Source organism: Pituophis catenifer, unplaced genomic scaffold (assembly GCF_029215685.1).
Source record: "Pituophis catenifer annectens isolate HBS135680 unplaced genomic scaffold, rPitCat1.0.hap2 SCAF_4, whole genome shotgun sequence".
NCBI classification, from domain to species: Eukaryota; Metazoa; Chordata; class Lepidosauria; order Squamata; family Colubridae; genus Pituophis; species Pituophis catenifer.
Window position 1 is genome coordinate 67645021 of NW_027256884.1, and position 22579 is coordinate 67667599.

The following is a 22579-nucleotide window of genomic DNA, read 5'->3' on the forward strand; positions in this document are numbered from 1 at the left end:
TGATAATCCTCTGGAGCCAGCCTCATGTAACCTCCTGGGAAGCCAGCACCAACCAGGAGGGACACGGGTCCAATAAACATGTGGCCGTGCTAAGTCTACCCGAAATCCTGTCCACCTCTTCAGGAGTCACCGGATCAAACTCTTCCCAGATAACACTCTCAAGACCTTCCTCCATCACCCCGTCTGAACCTATCCCATCAGAGCCAATCCTTCCTGAATTTGAGCGATTTTCCCTAAAGGAGAAACATGTTTCTAAAGACAAACTCAGAGCCTCAGTTCCCTGCATCCCCAGCAGATATTTTGGTGCCAACCTATCTACAAGACAAAAGACATGGCCCTCAGGACATGATAGGATTAGCCCTCACTCAAGATCCAAACCAGGACAAAGCCATTAAGCCATAATAGGAATTGCCCAAAGCCCCTTCATTACATCATCACCCAGCAAGATTCAACCAGTCCTGGGACACAGACAGCCTACAAAGTTAGCTAAGACTCCCCCTGGGAGTCTGACAGCCAATGGGATACATTTCTTGTACAGGAACAGGAAACTCTAAGGTAGGGCCCAAGAGAGTGTATAAATATATCCCTCTCTCTCTCACTTATGTGCTCATTTTGCCCAGGACCCAAAAAACCCATGTAGTCCTGTCCACCATTAAACCATCTTTCCAAGCAGTCCCCATGTTTTTCTCCAGTGTCTTTCTCCCCACTTGGAACTGAACCCAGATGGACATTTCTTCCCACAGTACGAATATTTGTGATTCATCCTGTATTAAAAGCACAGTAATGTCAAGCAAAGTCTGAAGAAACGCAAACCAATCTAATTAATGCTGACATACTCTTTGGATGATATCACTAAGAAGGAAGGAGAGCAGTTTCCATTTTGGGCCAGTCACATTAAAACATTTAGAAATAACTGGGATATAAGAGACTTCAGAAGAATTATATGGGATTTTTTGCTGATTATTCAAAATGAAGACAAAGTCTTGCACGTAGATATTTGTGCTGAATTCTGTTTTGATATTCTACATGTGAACCTACTTTGGAGTTTTGCTTCTTGTCAGTTGGAGCTGCATATGACATTTAGGCAAAGCTTAACACAGTTTTATTTTTTATTTTTTATTTTTTTAATTAATTAATTTTTTATTATTATAACATAAAATGACATTACAAGACATACAACATTTATATATATACTCCTTTAACAGCTATTTCGTGATGATCTTCTAGTATTAACATTTTCTCTCTTTTCCCTTTATATTATTCCAATTTCTTCTTGTCCCCTCTTTTAATTACAGTGTATTTATTAAGACCTCTATTAACGTTATATTTTCTATACATTGACATATTCATTCTTTCCTTTTTTACATTTCACCCCTATTTTTCTTCACCATTATTCCTATTCCTACTCTCCAGCCACTTATACCATTTGTGCCAGATTATATAATATTCCGTATTCTCTTTTTCTTTAAGCTCTTTTGTTAATTTATCCATTTCGGCACACTCTAAGATTTTTTTAATCAACTCTTCTTCTTTTGGTATATTTTCTTTTTTCCAGTTTTGTGCATATACTATATGGACAGCTGTTATAATGTACAAGATCAAATATTTTATTTCCTCGGACCACGAAACGGAAGAAACACAACAAATCACCAATAGACAACGTTTTGCTTTGGGATGATGGTTTACTTTTCGTAGCAACGAAGGATACTGCAGTCGTACGCGATTTAAAAACGGCGCTATGGGCGTGTAGCTCGTAGCATTTTTATGCCTCTCCGCCCAGCTGCTGTGGGGCGTAGCCCGCGCCGCACCCATCCGCCCCCCCGAACCAGCGAATCAGCGGCGGAATCCTCTCCGCCCAGCTGCTGTGGGGCGTAGCCCGCGCCGCGTCCATCCGCCCCCCCGAACCAGCGAATCGTCGGCGGAATCCTTTCAGCTGAGATGACGTTGCATGCGGGAAACTGCTGCCACGAGAAGCCCTATATCCGACGCACCCCGCCACCTCACCTGGCCGCCTAACCCAGCGCCCCGAGCCCCACCCCCGTGTGCCACCATGTGCACCCGCTGGCCGTCCACCTCCGAAGCTGAAGGGCGAGGGATCGGCGGTGAGTTGTGTCGAGCGTGAGGGCGAGCTCAACATGTGGCACCCCTTCACCACGGTGTGGTCTGAAAGATACAAAGCAGATTCGTTAGCTCCTATTATCTCCGGTGGACTCGGTTTCATAGGGTATTTGCGATGAAACCGTTTCTGTAATTTTTTAGCGTGTACATCCTCCATAGGTACCCAGGATGCCTCCTCTTCAGGGTATCCCTTCCATTTAACTAGATACTTGAGCCGGCCCCTACTCAGTTTTGAGTCTAATATGTCTTCCACCTCGTATTGATCATCCTTAACAGGCCCCGGATATGGCGGTCTATCCCTGACACGAGTTACTGGTTTTAGCAGACTCACATGGAACACGGGGTGTATCTTCCCTAATAAAGGTGGGAGTTTGAGAACCACAGTAACTGGGTTTATTACCCGAAGTACAGGGAAAGGGCCTAGGTATTTCGGACCCAGCTTCCGGTTTGGTACCTTCCGTTTGATATATTTAGTGGACAAATATACTAGATCCCCAAACTTGAGGGGATCACTATGGGCCCGTTTCTTGTCTGCATGCACTTTATACACAGTAGCGGCCTCATCTAACGCCTCTCTAACCTGTGGCCATAGTGTACGTATTTTATCCGCCCATTCCTGCAGATTCTGCTCGCCTTTGGGTAGGCCTTCTAACTCGGGTATCGCTACAAACTCACGACCTGTGACAATACGAAAAGGGGTAAAACCGGTACTGCTATGTACCGCGTTGTTATAGGCAACCTCAGCCAATGGCAAGAGACTGGATCACTCGGTTTGTTGATACGAGACGTAGCACCGAAGGTAACGTTCTACCATGGCGTTGGCTCTCTCAGCTGCTCCATTAGTGCTAGGGTGGAATGCTGAACTGAGCCCTTGCGTCGAGCCAATGGCTTGTATAAAAGACCTCCAAAATCTAGCTGTGAATTGCAACCCCCTGTCTGAAATGATACGCCGAGGCACCCCATGTAACCGGTACACATGTTGAATAAACAGTTTTGCTAGCTTTCTGGCTGATGGCAGTCCGTTGCATGGGATGAAATGGGCCTGTTTTGAAAAAAGATCTATCACCGTCCATATGACTGTATGCCCATTACTGTCTGGTAGATCCATACCTATCTCATCCCAAGGCCTAATGGGATTTGCGACTGGTTGTAGTAAACCGAGGGGCTTCCCTGGCCGTGGTTTTGATTTAGCGCAAACAGTGCAGCTTGTGACGTATGCATCCACGTCAGACCGCAGACGTGGCCACCAGAACTGGCGCCGGATCAGGTGTAATGTTTTGAGGAACCCAAAGTGACCGGAAGTTTTGGCATCATGACACCTTTTAAGGACGTCTTGCCGTAACACACTAGGGATATACATTTTATCTCCTTTCCAAGCTAGTCCATTGTTATATGTAACGAGCTGTGTGTTCTCTGCCACCCACTTAGCCTGGGATGTGGCCTCCCGTACTGACTCCTCCCAACACCGTTGGTTTTCTGCGCTGGACGCCGCCCTCCCACCGTGGCCGTTACCAGGGAGGATAGCCTGAACAACGTCGTCCCGTTTACTGTGGAATTGGGGTAGTCGTGATAAAGCGTCAGCGAGGAAGTTCTTTCCTGCCGGTACATATTTCAAGACAAAGTTGAAACGTTGGAAATAGTGGGCCCACCGCACCTGTTTTGGGGATAATTTCCTGGGGGTTTGTAAAGCTATCAGGTTTTTGTGGTCCGTCCAGACCTCAAACTGGGTACGGGCCCCTTCTAGAATGTGTCGCCAACTAATGAGAGCCCAGCGGACAGCAAAAGCCTCCTTTTCCCATATAGCCCAACCCCGTTCCGTGGCACTAAATTTCTTGGATGTATATGCACATGGTTGCAACTGCCCTTGGCTATTGGGCTGCAACAACACAGCCCCCACGGCCACATCACTTGCGTCCACCTGCACTATGAACGGAGTCTCTTGATCAGGATGCTGTAGTACTGGGGCCTGTGCAAACTGAGCTTTCAAGCTGTCGAAAGCCGTCTGGCAAGCCGACGACCAATTCAGCTTCTGACCTGGCTGTGGCTTTCCCACCTGTCCCCTAGTTTGAAAAGGTCAGTGAGTGGCAATGCTATATGGGCAAAAGAGGGAATAAATTGCCTGTAGAAATTGGCAAACCCAAGGAAACTTTGCAATTGTTTCCTTGTCTCTGGGGCTTGCCATTCCAAAATGGTACTGACCTTCTTCGGATCCATTGTCAAACCGTCTGTAGAAATCCTATAGCCCAGATAATCCAACTGAGTACGATGGAATTCACATTTTGACACTTTCACATATAATTTAGCGTCCAATAAACGCCGCAATACCTGACGGACTAACTGTACATGTTCCTTCATTGTTCTCGTATAGATCAGTATGTCGTCTAGGTACACTAAGACACCACGGTAGAGGTATTCATGGAGAACCTCGTTGATTAATTGCATAAACACTGCCGGGGCGCCTTGCAGTCTGAATGGCATAACCCGGAATTTATAACTTCCTAGGGGGCAATTAAATGTGGTTTTCCACTCATCCCCCTGTCTGATTCTAACCCGGTAATACGCCTCCCTCAGGTCTAACTTAGTGAAATATCGCCCCGTTGCTAATGTGGCCAGAAGGTCTTTTATCAACGGGAGGGGATACAGTGGTTCTACACTCACAGAGTTTAGACCCCAGAAGTCGACGCATAAGCGAAGGCCCCCATCCTTCTTCTCCCGGAATAGTACTGGAGCAGCCATATGGGCTCTACTGGGTTCAATAAACCCCCGGGCTAAGTTCTTGTCGATATATTTACGCAATTCATCTACCTCCCTTGGTGTCATCGCATACATTCGGGGTTTCGGTAACTTCGCACCAGGTACAAGTTCTATAGCGCAATCTGTCCTACGGTGAGGTGGTAATATATCACACTCCGCCTCATCGAATACAGCTGCTAGATCTGTATACACTGCTGGAACCCCCGGTGTCAGGGGTCTCGACCTATGTTCGGTCCCTTCCAGCAACCGACTAGAGGGTTCAGGAGCACTTGGTTCAGGCCCTAGTTCAAGGCGGAGTTTGCGATACCCTCCTTCCCACCAGATAGTTGGTTTCCATTTGTCCAGCCATGTTAACCCCAGGATAATGGGCTCGATCATAACATCCACTTCTATGAACCAAAGATACTCTTTATGCTCTCCTATCCGTAATTGTACTAGTTCCGTTACCTGCGTAGCAGGAGCCCCCCCCCAACGTTGACCCGTCCACCTGTTCAAACTTAATAGGTGAGTGCAACCGATATAGCCATAACCCTAACTGCACTGCTAATGCTCGTCTCATCAAGCAACGAGTACAGCCAGAGTCGATTAGCGCTCCCTGTTGTACAGCCAGACCCCGTCGTGTGTTCTCCATCGTAACCGGGATCAGAAAAGGACGAACGGGAGCACTCACCATTGGATCCCGGTTGCTGTCCTCCTCGTCGCTATCCCCCTCTACAACGAATGCCTCGCCAGTGCTGGAACGTTCTGCAGGCTCGATTGGTGACGTGTCGTTACCGGACGGTCGAGCCTGAGCCACGACCTTGGACCGTTCTGGCGTGGTCCTTTGGCGTTCACGGCCCTTCCCCCCAGTCGCGGGTGTTCGGCTTACGGGTTGTTGGGAGGGCGGAAGAGGGCAGTCCAGAGCACGGTGGCCTATCTGATTGCATCGGAAACAACGAAACGTCGGCCGACGAACGGAGTCTCCAAGTGCTGTAGGTGCACTTCCTCGGTTGGCCACAGGTCGCTCTGGCAGCCTCCTCACTTGGGCTGATGGTCCTGCACTGGGTCTGCCGCGGAACTCATTCAGCCCCATATCCAGGTCTATGGCTGCTCGAAACCACTCCGACAGACGCGGTGGTAATCCTCGATATACGCATGCCTGTCTCAGGTCTCGATCCAGTCCCAAATGAAATTGATGCACAAGCATACGTTCAGGCCACGCCCGCAACCGCCCAGCGATGGAACGGAATTCTTTCACATAGTCCTTGGCAGGACGGCCTTTTTGTCTCAAGGACACAAGCTCCCCTTCGGCCTGTTGTGTCCTAGAATCATCCTCGAACCGGGCCCGAAGGCCCTCCAGAAAAAGTCCAACGTCGGTTAACTCACGGGCGTGGTCGCTGTGTAGGTCCGCCACCCAGTCAGCAGCCTCCCCTGCCATAACGGTGGTAAGGGCAACCACCATGGACCACTGGGATGGGTAGAACCGGCCATAGAGGTCGAGATAACTGATAGCCTGGCTGAGAAAGATTGCCACTCGGTCCGCACTTCCATCAAACATTGCTTGGAAAGGAGGAGGGCCCCACATAGGCTGGGCCCCCCATGGCCCCGCCATCCAGGGTGGTATGGACCTGGGCTGACCAGCAGGTGTGCCACGGAAGCTCTGTGAGGGTGCCCGCCGCCCTGTTTCGGCCCGACGTTCCTCCTGTGCAGGCCGACCCCTGGTATCCGGGCGACCCGTTGCCCTCTCCTGACCGTCTGTAGGGGGAATGGTCTCACGTCTCTGTCCAGGGCCCCCCCGTCTGCCCTCAACTTTGGGCTGGCCAGACGGAAACGGGTATCTGTTGTAGTTGTAGAAGCCCCTTGCCAAGCTGCTGAAGACTCCCCCCCCATATCCCATGGTTGCCAGGACTGTGCGTCCCGAAAGCTGGCCTCCCCAAACTTCTCCCTTAGGACATCCAGAGTCGAAGGAGCCAGATCGGTGGAATAACTCCACCCCCCCTTCCTCATCATCAATCCACCGCCTCTCTCTCCACCTAAGGAACCTTTCATCCGTGGAGGGTGGGGTCGGCACTCCCTTACTCGGACCGGTGAGGGCTGAGCTATGCCACCATTCTCCAGAGGCCGTAGTTGTCCTCCCCTCCGGCTCGCCTGGCCCCTCACATTGACTCCCCGTCCATTCCTTTGGCCGAACGACAAGGGTGGGAGCCTCATCCAAGCCCCCTGCGCTTGCCTCCGCTTGCTCTACCCCGGAGTCCTCCCCCACGCACAGCTCAGGATCCAAACCTTCAGCCATTCGTCTGTTTGGTTCCTCCGCTGAAGTAAAAAGAAGAGCGCCGTTTTCCTCTCAGGATCCTCGGACCACGAAACGGAAGAAACACAACAAATCACCAATAGACAACGTTTTGCTTTGGGATGATGGTTTACTTTTCGTAGCAATGAAGGATACTGCAGTCGTACGCGATTTAAAAACGGCGCTATGGGCGTGTAGCTCGTAGTGTTTTTATGCCTCTCCGCCCAGCTGCTGTGGGGCGTAGCCCGCGCCGCGCCCATCCGCCCCCCCGAACCAGCGAATCAGCGGCGGAATCCTCTCCGCCCAGCTGCTGTGGGGCGTAGCCCGCGCCGCGTCCATCCGCCCCCCCGAACCAGCGAATCGTTGGCGGAATCCTTTCAGCTGAGATGACGTTGCATGCGGGAAACTGCTGCCACGAGAAGCCCTATATCCGACGCACCCCGCCACCTCACCCGGCCACCTAACCCAGCGCCCCGAGCCCCACCCCCATGTGCCACCATGTGCGCCTGCTGGCCGTCCACCTCAGAAGCTGAAGGGCGAGGGATCGGCGGTGAGTTGTGTCGAGCGTGAGGGCGAGCTCGACAGGTGTATTTTTCCGTAAGTGTCCCTAATAAGAATGTCTTTGGTTTTCCGCTCATAGGTTGTTCTATTATTTTCTCTAACCATTCTTTAATTTTAGCCCAGAACTTCTTTGCATCTGGACATGTCCACCAAAGGTGGTAGTATATTCCGTAGCTCTTTTTACATTTCCAACACACTGGAGATTTACTCGGAAACATCTTTGCAAGTCTAGCCGGGGGTAGATGCCATCTATGAAACATCTTCAACTGGTTTTCCTTGTATGCCATGGACATTGTTAGTTTTGTATTTATTTGCCACATTTTTTCCCATTTCTCCAATTCTATTGTGTGTTTAAAGTTTTTTGCCCATTTAATCATTGTATCCTTAACTATTTCTTCTTCCATTTTATATCGTAGCAAAAATTTGTATATTCTACTGATTAATTTCTCCTCCGTCCCTTGTATAATTTTGTCCAATTCATTTTGTTCAGTGTGTATTGCATTTAATTTTGTGTCTACTTTATATTTCGACCGAATTTGCGTATATGTCCACCAATCAATTTCTCTATTTAGATCTTGTTCCAATTCCTGTTTTGTTTTCAGATTTCCTTGTTCTTTTAATATATCTCTATATCTTATTATCTTGTCCCACTCAGTTAAATTTGGATGTTTTAATATTTCTGTAGGTGAAATCCAAATTGGTATTTTTGTTTAATGTTGTTTTTTAATTTTGATCCAAATTTGTAGCAATGCATTCCTTAGTATGTGTCTTCTAAAGTAACCATGTATTTTATATTTTTTGTCCCAAAGGAATGCATGCCATCCCACTTGCAAGTCATGCTCTTCAATCACTAATGTTCTTTTGTCCCTTGACTCCATCCATTCTTTCAGCCAGGTTATACAAGATGCTTGATAATATATTTCCCATTCTGGGAGTGCTACTCCTCCTCTATCTTTTGTGTCTTGCAATGCTTTTAATCTAATTCTCGGTCTTTTTCCTTGCAATATAAATTTGGTAATTGTTCTATTTAATGTTTCAAAGAAAGTCTTCTCTAATTTTACTGGTATAATTTGGAAGAGAAATAGTATTTTGGGCAAAATATTCATTTTGATCGTAGCGATCCTGCCCATAAATGAAATTTGTAAATGTTTCCAATTATCTAAATCTTTTTTAATTTGCAGTAGTAATTTGTCATAGTTGTCTTCCTTAATTGAGGAGCATCTTGCAGTAAGCCAAATCCCTAAGTATTTTATTTTCTTGGTTATTTGAATTTTTGAACTGCATTCTAATTCCTTCTCTTGTTTCTTTGTAAGATTTTTAGTTAATAATTTAGATTTATTTTTGTTAATTTTAAATCCCACTACTTTGCCAAATTCTTCTATTTATTTATCAATTTTATTTATTTATTTATTAGTCATATTTGTATGCTACCCACTCTCCGAGAACTCTGGGCAGCTTACACCAAAGACAGTATACTAAATAGCATATTGCCCCCTAACAATCTGGGTCCTCATTTTACCCACCTCGGAAGGATGGAAGGCTGAGTCAACCTTGAGCCGGTGAGATTTGATCCGCTGATCTGCTGAACTAGAAGTCAGCTGATATAGCTGCTGTACTGCACTCTAACCACTGTGCCACCTCAAAACCTGATTCTAAAGGTTCCTCCACTATAAATACCAGATCATCGGCAAAGGCCTGAAGCTTATGTTCTTCTGTCTTTATCTTTAACCCTTTTATTTCTCAATCCTCTCTAATTCTCTTCAAAAGTGTTTCTAAAGTTAATATAAATAGAAGTGGAGAAAGTCATCCTGGTCTCACCCCTTTTGTTATATCGAATTTCCCTGTCATATCTTCATTCATGATTACCCTCGACGTTTGTTTTGTGTAAATTTTTCCAATCATATTTTCAAATTTAGTCCCAAATTCCATAAATTTCAATTGATTTAACATACATTTCCAGTTCAAATTATCAAATGCCTTTTGGGCATCAAGGAAAACCAGTGAAGCTTGTTTTTCCAGATGTGCTTCATAAAACTCTAAGAAAGTCTTAGACCTAGGGAGGTCACTGTCCCTCAGATAGGCGAGTGTGAATCCCTATTGTTGAAATGGAACCCTGGAGTACAGTTGGGTCTGTTGCTTACATATCTGTCTCCCAGCTACATATCCTCAGCCCTGCCCGCACTGCTCGAAGTCTTAGCTGAACTGACAGTTGAGCTCCCCAACCTGATGGTTGTGGGGGAGTTTAATCTCCCGTCAGCCAGTGAGACATCTGAGCTGGTTCAGGAGTTCATGACCTCCATGATGACCATGGACCTGACTCAAGTTGTACAGGGTCCAACTCACAATGGTGGACACACACTTGACCTGATTTTTATCTCTGGGCAGTGGATTAATGCTCGGGGTAGGGGGGTACTTTCCACTCAACCCCTGTCATGGACCGACCATTCCCTCCTTAAGCTAGACTTTCCATCCGCCAACCCTCACCGCTGGGAGGCAGAACCGACTCGTTGGTTCCGCCCCAGGTGCCTGATGGACCCTGATAGGTTCCTGACAGAGCTTGGGACATTTCCCACGTCCCTATCCTGCGGTTCGCCAGAGGCCCTGGTGGACGCCTGGGAACGAGCTGCCACTGGGGCACTGCATCGAATCGCCCCTTTGTGGCCTCTCCCCCAACAGGGATCCCAGGTAGCTCCATGGTTCTCCGTGGAGCTCAGGGAGATGAAGTGTCGGAAGAGATGCCTAGAGGGCTGTTAGAGATCTTCCCATTCCGAATCTGATCGTACACAATTAAGAACCGATATTAGGTCTTATCTTGTGACGATGGAAGTGGCGAAATGTGATTATTTCGCTGCTCTCATTCTGTCTGCAGAAAATTGCCCAGCAGCCTTGTTCCGAGTGACCCGCTCTCTTCTTAATCAGGGAGCGAGGGAGGACCCTTTACAGGGCAGTGCTGAGGACTTTGTTCAATTTCTGCAAGATAAAATCGCTCAGATCTGGTCAGGTTTGGACTCTGACTGGGCAGGGTCTGGTGAGGAGATGGGAGCACATCTTGAAGGTAACATCTGGGTTGACTTTGACCCTGTATCCACAGAGGAAGTGGACAGGATTGTTGGAAGACTGGGGGCCTCAATGTGTTTGTTGGACCTGTGTCCCTCCTGGCTTGTTATGGCAACCAGAGAGGTGACCAGAGACTGGGTCCAGGCGATTGTTAACACTTCGTTAAAGGATGGGGTCTTCCCCACCACTCTTAAGGAGGTGGTGGTTCGACCCCTTCTCAAGAAGCCTACTTTGGATCCAGCCTCCCTAAAAAACTTTCGTCCCGTCTCCAACCTTTGATTTATAGCGAAGGTTGTTGAGTCCGTTGTGGCACACCAACTTCCGCAATTCCTGGAGGAAACGGATTACCTCGACCCATACCAATCGGACTTCAGGTGCGGACACAGCATGGAAACATCATTGGTCGCTCTGGTGAATGATCTCTGGCGGGCCCAGGATAGGGGTTATTCCTCTATCCTGGTTCTACTTGACCTCTCCGTGGCTTTTGATACATTGACCATGGTATCCTACTGAAACGACTCCAGGGGTTGGGGGTGGGGGGCACTGTTTTACAGTGGTTCTTCTCCTACCTCTTGGGTCATACGCAGTTTGTCTGGGCAGGGGGACAGAGATCCTCCCAGAGACCCCTCACTTGCGGAGTACCTCAGGGATTGGTTCTCTCCCCCTTGCTCTTTAACATCTATATGAAGCCGCTGGGTGAGATCATTCATAGTTTCGGGGTGAGGTATCATCAGTACGCTGATGATACCCAACTTTACATCTCCACCCCGGACCAACCCAGGGATGCCCTTTCCATGATGTCTAAGTGTCTGGAGGTGGTACAGGTCTGGATGGGCAGGAACAGGCTCAGATTCAACCCCTCCAAGATGGAGTGGCTGTGGATGCCGGCAACCCTTGATCTAGCATCCCCATCACTTTTGATGGGAGAGGAGCTGCTTACTCCCTCGGAAAGGGCTCGCAATCTTGGCGTCCTCCTAGATTCGTGGCTATCCTTAGTTGACCATCTGACGGCTGTGACCAGGGGGGCTTTTGCATAGGTTCACCTGGTGCACCAGTTGCGACCTTTCCTAGATGGGGATGCCCTCCATACAGTCCCTCATGCTCTCGTCATCTCCCGCCTGGACTACTGCAATGCTCTCTACATGGGGCTGCCCTTGTGGTGCACCCGGAGGCTCCAACTGGTCCAGAATATGGCTGTGCGGGTGGTTATGGGAGCTTCCCGTTACTCCTGTGTTACATCTCTCCTGCGCGAGCTGCACTGGTTGCCAGTGGTCCTTCGGATCCACTTCAAGGTGCTGGTACTTACCTAGAAAGCCCTACATAGCATGGGCCCGGGGTACTTGCAGGATCACCTCCTACCGGCCTCCCACCGCCCAGTGCGTTCACATAGGGCTGCCCTCCTCCGGGTGCCATCAGCCAGACAATGTTGGCTGGTGGCGCCCAGGATGAGGGCGTTCTCTGTGGCCGCACCAACCCTCTGGAATGAATTACCCACTGAGCTCCGGATGGCCCCCAACCTCCGCTCTTTCCACGATGGCCTGAAGACATGGCTTTTTCAGCAAATCTCCTGATCTGCTGGGAGTTTTTAGTTTTAACTGTTGGGGATTTTAATTGGATTATTTTAGCATTAATTTATTGTTTTGTTGTTTTATTGTTGTGAGCCGCCCTGAGTCCTTCGGGAGAAGGGCAGCATATAAATATGAATAAAATAAAATAAATAAAAATAAATAAATAAAACTCTAGGGTATTTATTATTGTTCTCATATTGTTTTTAATTTGTTGACCTGGCAGGAAACCGTTTTGATCTGAATGTATATGTTTGTTCAAGATTTTTTTTGTTCTTTCAGCTATGATTGACATAAATATCTTGTAATCAGTATTTAACAATGATATTGGTCTGTAGTTCTGTATTTGTTGATGATCTGTATCCTCTTTGGGAATAAGGGTGATTATTTCTTCTGTCCATGTTTTAGGTATATTTGCCTGTTCTAGAGCCTCATTGAATATTTCCAACATCATTCCCCCTAGCTTTTCTTTAGTGTTTTTATATAACTCCACTGGGAGTCCATCCAGGCCCGGTGTTTTGTTGGTTTTTTGTTTTTTTATTGCCATTTCAAATTCTGTTTCAGTTATCGATCTATTTAGTGTTTCTTGTTGTTCCTCCGTAATTTTATACCAGTTTGTTCCCTCTATATAGTCTTTAACTTTTTCTTCTGCTATCTTCCTGACAGTATAGATTTGAGAAAAACTTTTGTATAATTTCCTTTTTGTCCTCCTTTTGTGTTGGGTTATTCCATTTTCATCTTTCAATTGGTATTTACTCCTATTTCTACTTCTTCCACTCCTGTCCGTATTTCCGCTGTCATCCAAACCATATCAATCCTGGACCAGGATTGATGTGGGTGTGAATAAAATGTATATTGGCTCTCTTCACTATGCATTTCTCTCCATACATCTCACAATTTTAATATCACAATGTTGTCATATTAAAGAATTCTTTCGGTAATATATCTTTCTTTTTTTAATTTTTTTTATTACTCTTGTAATCTTTTTTGATATCCAGTATTGTGTTATAGACCCAAATTAAACAAATATTATCATATCCTAGTTCTATTATTTTATTGTGTATTTTTTAAAAAAATTCATGTTGATTTTTATTGGGAGCATATATTACTATTAATAACAGTTGTTTTTGTTTGATTTCTAATTCTACCATTAACATTCTACCTTCTTCATCCGAATGAATTAATTTTGATTTTATTCTTTCTTTTACATATATAGCAATTCCTCTTTTTTTCTTTTGTATTAATGATGTATATAGTCTTCCTAATTTTGGGTTCTCTAATAGTTTCTGGTATCCTTTTTTAATGTGTACCTCTTGAAGGCATATCACGTCCGTTTCAAATTTTTTTAATTTAGTAAAAATTTGTGTTCTTTTTTTTGGTGCATTCAAACCATTTATGTTCACAGAGAAGAGATTTATTGCCTCTGCCATTTCTTACTGAAGTTGTTTTTTGGTGTTTCTTGTCTCTCTTTTTACTCTCCCGCTTGCTCCCTCTTTTTCTTCTCGTTCTTTTTCCTGTATTTTTCTTATTTCTCTTTCTCTTTCCATTTCTTCTATTTGATCTTCCTCCTGGCTTTTGCTCTCTGATTCTTCCTTGCTTTCTTGTTCTTCTTCCTGTGAAAGATAACGTTTATAAAATTCTTGTGCTTTCTCTACCATGTCCACTCTGTATTTTCTGTCTTGCCATGTAATAAGTATGCCATCTGGTATTAAGCATCTAAACATCACTTTATATTTGGTCAGTTGAGTTGTCAAAAATTGGTATTGTTGTCGTTGATTCCAGATTCTTTGTGGTATCTGCTTCAAAATTATAATTTCTTTACCTTTGTATGTTAATGTTTCTTCTCTTGATTTCTTATAAATTTCATCTCTCACTGCTTTTTTTGTAAATCTTATGTGAACTTCCCTTGCCAGCCTGTGTCTTCGTATATAGTTGGTGTGCACACGGTAAATTTCATTTCTCTGTCCCCTTATTTCAGTCTTGTTTCTTTAAGCTTAACACAGTTTTAAACCTGCATGATATCACTGAAATCTCAGGGATGCAGGACCAGATGACAGGCCCATGTTCAGCCTTTCTTCTCCTTTCTCCAGCTTTTCCCACAGTACTTCCCTGTGATATAGGTTGGGCTAAGAAAGCATGACTAGCTCAAATGATCTGTGGACAAAGGATTAGATGAAATAGTAAACTAACAGTGGTTAAAAAAAAATTGCCCCCATTTTATGACCTTTTTTGCTAAAGTTTTTCTCAATCACTGTAATTGTTAAGTTAGTAACATGGTTATTAAGTGAACCTGGTTTCCCCATTGACTTTGTTTGTCAGAAGATCGCAAAAGGTGATCACATAATCCTGGGACATTGCAACCATCATAAATATGAGTCAGTTGCCAAAGGTATGAATTTTGATCACATGACCATGGGGATGGTGCAATGATCTTAAGTGTGAAAAACTATAACAAATCACTTTTTCAGTGCTATTGTAACTTCGAACAATCACTAAAAGAATTAGTGTCAACTACTTATAATTCACCTGTCTACCAGTTACCTTTCCAGTCTAATTCAAGGTGTTTCTAAAGCTGCATAAAGCCTTTAAAAATTTAGGCCTCAAGCCACTTATAGAACTGCTCATATTCTTACTAGTAAAAAGGCCACCAATTTTGGCCTTGCCACAGCTGTGTTTGACATCAAGCATCAATTTATTTTTCCCACATTACAGACCCAGCTGCCACTGGAACTACAGTCGTGTTCAGGGGAGCTCAAAACATTTATTTTGCAATCTCTTAATGCCAGTACTTTAGCTTTTCTGTTTACATAATTTATTATTAATTCTTTTTTAATTTATTTTTAATGGATCATAAGTGTTGTGATAAACTACTCAAGGCCATTAAAGAAATGGGTGGCCTATAACTTTCCATATAATTGATTGATTGGAAAGTGATCAATGATAAGAAAGAAGGAAATGAAAGGTAGAAAATGTTAGGCAGAGGCAATGCAGAGAAAGGTTATTAGGCTCAGCTTAATAAGAAAAAGGTTTGTTAGCTTATAGTTATTAAGCTCGGAGATGCTTCAAATTTACATTACTGATAAGCCTTTCCTGAAATAACAAAGGTAATCATTTAAAAGTTGGTCATTGTTAAAAACATAGCTTATTTGCCTTAGTGCTTGCAAAACAGGATGTATGAGCTGATGGAGATTTCAAACTGTGCAGTTGTCTCAGAGGGGGGAGAGGAATATGAGAGAAACATGAAAAACAGAATATGAAGAGAATGTGAGATTACTCCATGAATGTTATGATTTCAGAGTCAGATGAGGAGAGATAGTATAAAGCAGTGAGAACAAGAAATAAGTTTTTTTTTGTTTAATGATCTGGCTAACATTTTCAGTGTCACTGCATTATTTTATTTACCAGCTGAGCTAATTATTTCTGGACTATCAGACTTTCCGTACCTTGCCAAGAATTGTTATCAAAAGCTACTACGCATGTGCATCCACCCACATTCCTTCACTTGCTTCGCACACTCTTTCCTTTGTTCTCCTGCCAGAAAGATCCGGCTGAGAAATAGCCGGCAAGAATTATTTCAAAATGTAGCAATTAACTTTCTTAGTTAGTGAGGTGTTTTATTTTCTTTATAACAAATAAATGAGTTTTATTAGAGAACTTTTCTTCGGGATTTCTTTTCAGAATATTGCAACAAGGAATAAGCCTCGATCCATCCTCTAACCAGGGTGATTGTCCCAGAGCCAAACATGGGATTAATCAATGCCCTGACATCTGGTAGCTCGGACGGTTGATTTATGGCTTTTTCCTTGTTTTGTTATTTCTGATAAGAGCGCATAGGCAATTAGTTTTTAGCTACTGAGGTACGCTAATTATCTTTGCTAAGATGCCGAAACAGAAGAAAAACAAATACAAAATGTATTTTGCTGAGAAGGTGGCAGAAAGGAGTTTTTCAGATTTCCAGCCCCTTACTACAGCCACACGCCTGGAACAAGAAGAAGCCTTGGGAGAAGGAACGAAGGGAGATAACAGAAATTGTTTTTGAAGATAATGTACTGGAATTGAGGTCAGTGACGTCTTCTTCTGAATATGCATGCTCTCAAAAAGTCCTCCCAGAACCTTTTGAATTTGTAACGCTCGGTGCAAGGCCAAAGCAAACTGCCGAGCAAAATTCCTCCCATGCAGAGAGAGAAACAATTCATTATTCTCCTCGAAGCTCGAAGCTCACCCTGGATGAGCTGGCTATGAAAGCCTATCGTGACCGTATAAAACTCTATGAACAGGAGCTATCCCAGGCAAAAATAGCTATATCTATGCTTGAGCAAGATAAGGGAGATAACTTAAGATTTTCAAAAAGCGCCATATTGTCTTCTTCCCCAGAGCCAAAGACACTCCCCCTGGTGGATTCTGTGTCAGGCCAATTAAGGCAAAGAGCACTGCATACGTCACATGAAAGTCTCCCTGATCAAGTTACATATAAACCTGCCACGCAGTCATTTCTTGTAACTGGGCTGCCCGAAGCTAAAGGTGCAGCACCATCTGCTGGCGAAAGTAATTTACTACAGGAAGCTGAAAGAGAAAGGAGCTTAGATGAACATTTTAAATTACTACAGCAGACCCTGGCAAACCTGTCTCTAACTCACTCAGAGATTCAATCTGAAATGCCACAAGTGTCTCCACGGGCTCAAACTCCAACACCCCCTGGTGGTGATGGTGTCTTTTTAGATGGAACACAGCCATGCTTTATGCAGCAAAGGCAAATGACTGCATCTCCAGCAGGTCATGCCAATATTGCAGATCAAGCACAAATGGCAACTGGAATACAGCAAATTCCAATCCCACAGCAGCTACAAATGCCTGCATATGTGCCCCAGCCACAAATGCAAATAGGGCCAGCTCCTGGCCCACCTCCAATGGCACAACCAAGACCATTTTTAGGTCCACAACAGGCACAGCAAATACCACAGGCATTTCTGCCAGCACAGTCAGCATATCAAGTGCAGGCTCCTTACCAGGCATTTTCTGTCTCTCCACTAACTGGTGAGTCAAAACTAAAAATGTCAGGACACAATTACAAAGCCTGGGTCAGTGAGATTACACTATTGCTTCTTAGAGAAGGCACTCACTGCATGGTTTTTAACCCTCCTGCACAACCATGGGATTTTGCAATAAGAGATTTAGAGATAAGAGCTCGCACAACATTATTGATGTCCATGGATACTGAACTGCAGGTCACTTTTCCACCAAATACAACAGCCCGACAAATTTGGGCTGAATTGGAAAATTGCTACAGGCCTGTCTCAATTGAATCTTCATGTTTATTCATGTCTGAACTCCACGGTTCGAGATTGAAACCCGGTGAACAAATTGGAGGGCATTTGACCAAACTGAAAGGACTGAGAACAGAATTGAGAGAAAGAGGCCATAACATTGAAGATATTCAAATGATCAGCATCATTATTAACTCTTTGAACTATGAATGGAAAGATGCTGTTACAAAAATTAACCAAGTCCCAATTGCTCAACGCACAGTGGACAATGTCTGTAGAGTTTTAATTGAAGAAGAGGCATTCATGTTGGCCATGCCACATTTGAGAGGACCACCCGCATCAAGAGCTCCAGCTAGGCGCCCCTTCCGAGGAAAGAACTACGCTCCAAGGATGCCAAGATGCTACACCTGCAATCGTGTGGGACATGCCACCCGGGATTGTCCCCAACGAATTCCAGCTCCTGTCACATACCAGCCCAGAGGAACAGATTCCAGAGGCAGAGGCAGAGGCAGAAGACAAGGTCGTCGTGGTCCCCACTGTGATCCACAAACTCCACTCACCACATTGGCTTTAACCAATGATCCACAATCTCAACCAGAGTACGACAGACGACTCCTGTGGACTTTGGACAGTGGTGCAGCATTGCATGTTACCTACAGAAAGGAACTCTTCACAGAGATGCACGAGCCAGAACCAGAACTACGTGAACTTTATTCTTTTTCAAATCATCCTTGTCAGGTCAAAGGAAAAGGAACTGTTTATGTTGAAGAGCTCGATGCATTCATTCCTGATGTTTATTATATACCAACAGCAACCAGTAACTTGCTTAGTCAGAGTCACTTGTCTAGAATGTTAAAGTTCCAGGTTCACCACCTTGAAAATGCAAGTTACATAGTTAAAGATGGAGATATTGTTGCTGGAACCATATTAATTGGTGGTGTTTATTACTTAACGCCAAAGCCTAAAACACAAACACAGGCAAGTATACAAACTCCAAAAAGGGAAAGTTCGACTTCCGGTTTCCTCGTCTTCAGTGGCGGCGGTGCCTTTTGAAGCTCCGCCAGCCCCGCCGCTTGTAGAGCTGCTTCATGACTAAGAAGCGGCTCGAAAACTTCAAAAATCTTTAGGATTTTTGAAGAGAGATCGCAGGGCACAGGTTGAGCCCCTGCAACCCCCCCAGGGGATAGTTTCTGGGGAGGGAACAGGAGCGGCTCCCATTCAACCTGCTGGAACTCCGGGCGGCGTGGGACAAGTCTGCATTTGCAGAACAAGCTGGCTACAGGAAACTTTAAATTGAAAGAAAAGGAATCAGCCTTAATAAGCAGCATACCGTTACTTGAACCCTAAAACTCGGAATCGCAAGTATTAGAGTTTTTTTGGCTTTCTAACCTGAGTGAAAAAATGCGGATAAGTGAAAGTGAACTGTAAAAATATGGCGCCTAGCTTCAGAGTTAACGAGCGGGCGAGTGTGGATTGCTGAACTCATCTTGCTTTGTTACAAAGTTTCTAAACTGCTACGAAGTTGCTTCGCTTGTAACAAGAGAAATAAGAGAGAAATTTCTCCTTTTTCAATACTGGACTTTGCTTTGCTTTGGTTCTTATTTGATTAAATCTGGGGGACTTTTTTAGAAGTCTTTGTGGAGGTGGGAGAGGAAGAAGAACTTCCCTTTTTAGTAAAACTAGCCTACGTGGCAGGATGGCCTCAAAGAAGCAGGAAGCGAAGGCAACAGGAGGTGGATCTCCCACACATAAAGCACAGCCTCCCCCTGCACAACAGATACAGACTCAGAAAAAAGATTTTGATGTGGGAGATTTAAAAGAATTTATTTCTAACACTTTGGATGATAAATTTCAAAAATCTCAACAGGAGATAGATGATAAACTCCAAAAATCACATCAGGAATTTATGCAGGAAATTAATGAAGTTAAAGATATGGTGAAACAAAATCAAAACAAGGTGACTAAAAAAATATCAGAAGTGGCGTCTGGCCTGGCAGAATTTATTATGAAAGTTGATTCTAAAGTTGAAGAACTTAAATCAGAAGTTAATGTTAAGATGAAAGATAATGATTATAAAATTGCTGATGTTGACAATAAAATGCAAAGAGTTGAAAATGAGATTGTGATGATACAATTCAGGGCAATGGAGTTTGCCATACGGCTTCGAGGAATTCGAGAAGAGGAAAGACAGGATTTGAGACAGGTTTGTTCTGAGGCCCTGGCTAAGATTCTACAAGTTAATCCTGATGTGGTTTTTCACAAAATAGATAAAATTTATAGAGTTAATTCTTGGGTGGCCAGACAAAGACAATTGCCTAGAGATGTGGTCATATATTTTACAGATAGAGAAATAAGAAATGACATCCTGCAAAAATCCTTCTACACCTCTGTCCAAGTGGGGGGCTCATGAATTGGAATTTATAAAGAATTACCTCCTAAAATGCTGAAAACCAGAAAAGAATTTGGCTTTCTTGTTAAGGAGTTGCAAAATTTACAGATACCATTTCGGTGGGACGCCCCAGCTGGTATAATTTTCAGATACAAGGGAGAAAGATATCGTTTGAATACCGTGGAGAAGGCACAGCACTTTTACACTACTATTCTTAAGGAAAGAACACCATCCCCACGTACATCTACAGTTTTGGAGATTAAGGAGAGTGATGAGAAGCAACCTCAACAAGAACTGCAAGAACAGTTTAAGCAGGAACCAGAGGAAATGCAAGGCGCAGAAGGAGGTTTTCTGGATGAGCCTTTGCTGGAATCTTCTCCAATCTTGGATTCGCTTCAGATGATCGAAGTTAAGGATCAACGTATAACTCGAGCTCAATCTAAGTTACTTAAACAAAAGCAACAACAACAACAGGAAAGACAAGACAAGAAGGCAGTTAAGAGTACTGCACAAGAGACTGGAGCCATGGGGGGAGCAGGATCGAAGCTTTCGGATGACATTCGATTATTCTGCTCTTTGTTCCAGAAAGAGGAAGATGATGCTTAAGTGTTTATCTTGGAATGTGAATGGGTTGAATTCAGCACAGAAAAGGAAGAAATTATTTACATATCTGAAACAATTTAATAATGATATAATTTGTTTACAAGAAACGCATATCACAACTCAAGATCAAAAATACTTGATAAACTCCAAACTAGGAACACATTTTATATCTTCAACTTCGCAAAAAAAGAATGGTGTGGTTATTTATGTAAATAAAAAGTTAACAGCTAAAGTTATAGAAGCAGACGAAGATGGTAGGTTTGTAGCAATTGAATTGCCTACAGCAAATGGCCAAATTCTTCTGATTGGAATTTATGCTCCCAATCAACAACAGGACTATTTTTATAAGATGTTACATACAAAAATACTGCAATGGGACTATAGATCTATTTTAATTATGGGAGACTGGAATGGAGTAATTGATTCTAAATTAGATAAAAAGAGTTTGGCAAAGTCTAGGATCAGATTACCACAGACTTTTTTTGACATGAAAGAAGATATGGAACTAAAAGATGTTTGGAGAATACATAATCCAAAAGATTTGGACTACACTTTTTTTTCTGACAGACACAGATCCTTCTCTAGGATTGACTTTATTTTGTTGTCAGATGATTTACTTGTTAAGACAAAAAGAACAAAGATTTTTCCAAGAACTTTGATTGACCATAGCCCAGTATGGATAGAAATTGAGATGGATAAGGTTGAGAGACGTTCTTGGAGAGTAAATGAGAACTTGTTTAGATATGAAAAAAATATAACAGAACTTAAAAAGCATTTGAAAGAATTTTTTGAAATAAATTTGAATAAAGGTACCCCAATTGAAATTGTATGGGACGCAAGTAAAGCTTATATGAGAGGGATACTTATTTACATGAACTCTAAACATAGATTGTTTCAACAAAAGAAAAGATCTGAATTGGAAATAGAAATAAAGAATAAAGAACAGTTACTTATTAAAAATCCAACAGATGAAAGAATATGCGGTGCTATAAAACTTTTGAAAGACCAATTTCAAATGCTTATGGCGGAACAAGTTGCAACAAACTTACAATATGCGAAGCATAATACATTTTGTAACGCTAATAAACCAGGCAGATGGTTGGCTTACACATTGAGGAAAAAACAAAGTATACGGACTATTGATAGTATTGATATTGGAGGGAAAGAAATTTCTCAACAAAAATTAATTAAAGAAGCTTTTGTGGACTATTATACTAAACTATATGCCAAAGAGGAGGTGCAGAATGGACTCATAGAAAAATATTTAAACGATAAAAGAGTTACAAAAATTACTGATCAACAAAAGGAAAGAATGAATTATCCTATAACAGAGGAGGAGATAATAGTAGCAATTAAACAGCTAAAAACAGCCAAAGCTCCTGGCACGGATGGTTTGACCGCAGTGTATTACAAAACTTTGCAAGCTGAGATGGTGGAACAACTTAGAGATTTATTTTGCAATATTCAACAAGGGGGTAAAATACCCCCATCATGGACAACAGCTTATATATCTTTGATACCAAAAGAACAAGTCGGTCCTAAAAAACCAGAGAACTATAGACCAATATCTCTTTTGAATACAGATTATAAAATTTATGCGAAAGTATTAGCCAACAGGTTGATGCCAGTAATTCAAAAGGTGATTCATGATGATCAAGCGGGATTTATCGAGGGCAAACACATGAAGGATAATGTAAGGCAAGTAATAGACTTATTGGAATATCTTGAGAAGAATAAACAGATTCCTGCAGTGCTGGTCTTTCTGGATGCAGAGAAGGCCTTTGATAGAGTGGATTGGAATTTTCTACTAAAGACTTTAAAAAAGATGGATTTTGGGGATCAATTTATACAGGCGATTTCAGCAATTTACCAAGAGCAAAAGGCACAGATTATTATCAATGGAAGCTTGACAACAGAGTTTAAAATTGAAAAAGGAACAAGACAGGGATGTCCGTTGTCCCCACTTTTATTCATCCTAACACTGGAAGTCTTGCTAAAT